We start from the raw sequence: 6,000 nt of genomic DNA on the forward strand, positions 1-6,000 counted from the left end.
CAAGCTCCTCAGAATCATATGAATCTTTTAGTTTAAGTATAATTTAACTATTCTAAAACAAAAAATTAAGAAAATACATTCAAAGATACAACCATCAACATACAAATCATTGGAAACCACCAAAGTCTCAACTGCCAGGTTAGTGTGTTTTCATGTGGACTACAAAAATAAATCTGTCCTCTTAATTTTAAAATATCTTGAAATTGCAAACCAAGACATTTTTTAATTTTTGGAATTTGTAACAGCTGATCTGTATGAATCCAGATTTTTCTCAATAATATGTCATAGAATAACATAGATAAGTGAGACACTGGCTTGCATATATGTCAGGAAAAGCCATACATGTCTCCCATTATAATGCCTGCATTTGTCAGAAAAGACTCATTGTTGGCAAACCATAAGAGACTCTTAAATACAGAGAATAAACTGGAGGGATTTGGGGTGTGGGGTGGGCTAAGTGGGTGATGGGTATTAGGGAGGGCACTTGGGAGGAGCACTGGGTGTTCTATGTAAGTGATGAATCACTAAATTCTACTACTGAAACCATTATTACACTATATGTTAGCTAACTTGGATTTAAATTTAAAAAGAAAAAGAAAGAAATTTCACTAAATAACAAAAAAATAAAATACATAGAAAATTTAAAAAAACAGACTTTAGAAACAAAAAATAAATAAATAAAGGAGAGGAATGCTCACCCCCCCCCAAACAAAGAGCCTTGTTGATTTCATTGACCAATTTACAATTAGTTAATTTATTCAATTTGAATCTATAAAATAACTTATACTACTAAAAGGTGGCCCTTCTTTTTTTTTCCTACTTCATATACTGCCTCATAAGATTTTTTTGGCAGTAAGATTCCCCTACTGAAAGAGAGCCTCTGTGCGCCTGTGGGTCACTTCCGAGCCCCGAGGCTCTGGGGCCCAGCTCCGGCAGAATAACCCACCCTGCCCCTCGGCGGGGAAGCCCTGGGCCTCAGCCATCTTTATTAAACAAGGCCTGTCATTTCCCTGGCGTGGGCAGCATCTGGGGAAAACACCTCAGCATTTCCGTGTTGGACGGTACTACCAGCCTGGTCTGTCCCTACCACAGGAGAGGGACAGCCCCCACAACTCAGTAGAGCCTCAGGTCATTGCCCTGCCCCATCCCGCCCTGCATTCTTTCCTTCCAATGTTGTTGACAGCAATAATGCTTAGCACTGACACGCCAAGGACAGTCCAGCCTCCCAGGCTGCCCCCACTTTCCCAAGCACTGCTAGTGCATCAGTAAGGGCAGAGAACAGATGCAAGAACATGCTCTCCACCACCTTCTTAATCACTGCAAAGCACTCTCAACTCAGGAGGAGGGGTAGTCAACTCCAGCAGCTCCCGCAGGTGACTTTATTCTAAGGGAGAAGACCTGCTACAGTAGAGAGAAGCTCGAAGGGCCTGTGTTGCACAAGACAATTGTGCTCCAACATGGGCCATGCACAAGTGAGCGAGGCACCTGCATGTCAGGACAGCTAAAGCTGGGACCAAATGAAAAGTCCCCACAGAGACTGAGAACTGTAGATCCCTCTTCTTCAGCAAAGTGCTGCAGCCTGGGATGGTGCCCTGCTCATGGCCAGTTCTGCCACCTCCTGGTAAAGCAACAATGAGCAAGCTACTTAAACTCAGTACTTCAGGTTCCCTGGCAGAAAAACAAGGGTGATGGCAGCACTTGCTACGCAGGTTGCTGCAGGAATTAGAAATACTATGCATTAAGCTTTTGATGTGTGGCTGGCATTCGATAGATGGCAAGCTTGTTAGTTTATCTTTTTCACTCGGAGGAGGTTCTGAGATTGTGGTGTAGGGGCCAAGGCTGAGTCACACCAGAATGTGCCACTTTCGCTGCAGATTATTTCAAGCTGAAAAGAGTCAAGTCCCAAAAGACTAAGGAAGAAACTTTCGCCTTCCCCCTAACCATCTGAAAGAATTTAGATGGAGAACCTGCTCCAGGTAGAGAACTTGTCACCATAGCAAACTGGATTATACTATGAGCCAGACGTGGTAGACAGGAGGAGCCTAGAAAGGCCTGGGGTATCAAAGTCCTCTCCAGGTCCTATTGTTTCTGGATGGCCCACCAAATATTTGTTTACCAAATGCTTACTCTTTTTCATCTTTCTGTGAGTTGCTTTCCTTCCCTTTGAAGTCTCAGGGCCCCTACCCTTTTCCTTAGTTCAGGATGACATATATACCTGATTTTGCCTGACTGTCTTTGGAATCGCATGTCTATGTGAATTCCCTGGACATACGTTATTAAATCTGATTTTCTCCTGTTTATCTGTCTCCTGTCAATTTAATTCTTAGACCAGTGGACAGGCAGAGGAAAATTTTTCCTTGCCAACTGTAGAAACTAAAGGATCCTTCTCCTAATATGAAACTTGGGGCCACATAGCCAGGGAGAGAGTCAGGAGGAGCTGGGTTTAGGTGACATTCAACTCCTCCCAGGATTTGCATAGAGGCTTGCGAGTGTCTGCCACCCATTCATGATTAAGTGTCTGGGTTTGGAGAACCCTCAGCAAGACACAGGCCTCACCTCGAACCTCCAACTCCACATACACGAGCTGTTCTCTTTGGATGTTGTCAAGGAGGAAGAATTTCTTCTGCCCTTAAAGATCTTTCTAGCTGGAGTAAGAACCAAATTCACACGATACAGATTTACAGAAGAAAATCAAATTTAATTTCATGCATACAGGGAATCTACACAGAAATGGAAATTCCAAAGACGGTCAGACAAAATGAGATGTGTGTGTCATCCTCAATTAAGAAGAAGGAGATAGGGAATTCAAAGGAAGAAATGCAATTCACAGGAAGATGATAAAGAGTCAACAAGAGTCTGGCCCATCCAGAAACAATAGGACATAGAGAGGACTTTGATCAAACAGGCCTTGTTCCATTTCTCCCTGTCTACTACACCTAGGTCATATAACGATGTTGTTTTCTATGGTGACAGCTCTCTTACTGGAGCAAGTCCTCTATCTAAATTCTTTTTAATTTTTTTTCTTAATGTTTATTTATTTTTGAGACAGAGGGAGACAGAGCATGAACTGGGGAGGGTCAGAGAGAGAGGGAGACACAGAATCTGAAACAGGCTCCAGGCTCCGAGCTGTCAGCACAGAGCCCGAGGCGGGGCTCGAACTCACGGACCGTGAGATCAAGACCTGAACCGAAGTCAGACGCTTAACCAACTGAGCCACCCAGGCGCCCGAAAATTCTTTTAGGCAGTAGAGGGGGAGCTAAACAGCCTTTCCTGAAACTGCTGGCTTTTGACTGCTTTTAACTCAAAATAATCTTCATGATGCAGTGGCCTGTCTTCGGGACACCTGCCCTTGGCTCTTACAGTTTGTAAGAGCCTTACAGAGGCTTACAGACCTCTCCAAGTTTCAGTTTCCCCATCTATAAAGGGATAATAACACATAAATCACTAGGTCACATCAGGATTACATGAAATATTTCAAGTTATTTTCTTAGCGCTCGAAGATCCACACATAGTAAACATTCAGTACGAAGTAGCTTCTGTCATTCCATTTCTTGTTCTCTCAATTAAATATTCTCTCATGAAATATTTCAAGTTATTTTCTTAGCGCTCGAAGATCCACACGTAGTAAACATTCAGTACGAAGTAGCTTCTGTCATTCCATTTCTTGTTCTCTCAATTAAAGATAATAACTACCTTGCTGTTGTTTTGAGGGTTAAATGAATCATGAAGGGGAAGAAGAAATTTTCCTTGGGCCAAGCTTCTTCTAGCTAGACTAAGAATTACATTTGCATAAGACAGATCAATAGGAGAAAAAAAGTTTTATAACAAGAGCACAGAGACCCAAAAATGGAACTGAGAGCTAAAAAAATAACCAAGGCAGGCAGTTTTGATACTTTTCAGACAAAGAGACAATATATCTATGAAGAATTGACAGGACAAAGAAAGCAACTTCAGGAGTCTTAAGTAGGAAGGAGTTCTAAACAGAATTTAGGCTGGAGAAATAAATTAGTAAAAAGTAAGGAGAGTTGTTTATATAGCTTTCTTGGTTCTAAAGTTCCTATCTATGGTGATAAGGATGTCTCCTTATCTCCTGGTACACAGAGGGCACCTTTCACATGGAGATTTAGTTCCAGCTTTAAGGGGGGCAGAGGAGGGTCTGAGTGTACTTCCCGCACAGGCTGTCTCTTAAGAAATTTTATTTAAAATAATCAATATGCCGAAGTGGCACATTTTGGTGGACTGTCCTTGTCCCCTACAGTAAACATACACAAAGTCTTTAGAAGAGCTTTGACACATAGCAAGTACTCAGAAGTGTTCACTATTAAAATAGTATTTCATTATTATTGTCATGTACTTCAGGCCAAGATAACATTGGTAACACAGAATCCAAGTTTCCTTCTCCTCTTTTTTTTTTTATACTTTATCTTGGACCATGTTTTTCCAAAATTTGATTTCATTACCAGTATATGAAAGGTAGAAGATTTCATGTTAAATATAGGTATGTAGCTTTCATGAAAAACTTCAAATGTATGGCATCACTGGGCCTATACTGTTGCATGGTGACATTTACCAGGAACTGAGCAGCATCTACCCAATTAGGCATTTTTATTTATTCATTTCTATTCTTTGGTTGCAAAGGACAGGATCCATCGGGAGCTAGTTTAAGTGCAACAGAAATGTCACTGGATCTTGGGAATGAACTGGGTTTTGCAAATGGGGAGTTGTTGGAAACACAAGCTGGTTTTCTTTATGTGTCTCATATTTGCTTCCTTGTTCATACCAGCTTGTTTCTTCTCTCTTAGCAGATTAAAGTACACAGTGGACAATAGCTAGCTCCTTTGTCTCCTGAGTTCATATGTTACAGTTCCGTCACATGGAAAGGTAATATCTGGTTCTCTTAGCTCCAATCTCCAAGTCACAGAAAACTGAGCACTGATAGACCCGGCTTGAATCAGTTGCCTATACCTAAAGAAACTAGCTCTTGCCAGGAGGCTAGGGTCATGTCATGCAATATAAGCTAGGATTATATATTTTTAAAACCGAGAAGAGTTAGAAGGGGATCATTATGGAGCAGATGCTTCCAAATGTGTCCCCTGTACCAAACATTATTTTGGCCCTGCTCACTTTGTGGTAGCTTTCTGCATTCTCTTGGAGGTCTCTCAACCAACTGCAGGCCTGACCTATCTGATCTGTTTGCCATTTAAATCTTATTTTGAGAGTATGCAGGGTTCAGTGCACCCCCAGTGGCCTGATCCTTTCCTGTGATAAATTTGTTCCCATTACTGTACAAGGCAATTTGAGACCAAAATGGCCAGAACACCCTTCTTTAGCTTTTTTTTTTTTTTTGGCACTTTGAATCCCACAGGACTTTCTTCTTCCAGTAGCTTAAAATCACCTAATCAAATATTATAATGGCCTAAAGGCCAGTGAATGGGGCCTAGTGAGTATATTCTTAAAGAGTTAACAGTCCTGTATGAAAAAGGGAGAAGTCTAAAGTAAAGCAGCTGATAGTGGTATCCCTAGTACTAGAGAAGTAGCAAAAGTTTCATTCATAAATGTAATGCCTGGGCTTTAGAATTAGACAAGATGACAGAGATTTACTGTGTTCCCCTTTCTTGGATTCCTTTGAATCACAGGAACTTTCCAAGTTTTGTGGTTCCCAGTTGAGGCTTGGGACACTTCATGTTTCAATAATTTTTTTTTCAGTGACTTTAAAGTTCTCTTCTTGATACTCCTTACCAAAGTGGCAGTTGATATTGAGGGATTCCACTTTCAGGCCTGAGATTTGGAGTGCAGGGATTGCTAGCTCTAGAGGGTGCTGAGAGGGAAGCCTCTCTCACTCCCAAAAGTACCAAAGTAAGCTGTCCTGGATGAAACTGTCTTTTCTCAAGATCCTGGGATGGATTACTCCCCAAGGAATCCAATCTCTCTGTCCAAGTCCTACTGCCTCTTCTCAGGATTTACTTTGCCTTTTATATACATATATATATTTTTTTAATT

The sequence above is a fragment of the Prionailurus bengalensis genome, chromosome A1, assembly GCF_016509475.1.
Source record: "Prionailurus bengalensis isolate Pbe53 chromosome A1, Fcat_Pben_1.1_paternal_pri, whole genome shotgun sequence".
Taxonomy (NCBI): Eukaryota; Metazoa; Chordata; class Mammalia; order Carnivora; family Felidae; genus Prionailurus; species Prionailurus bengalensis.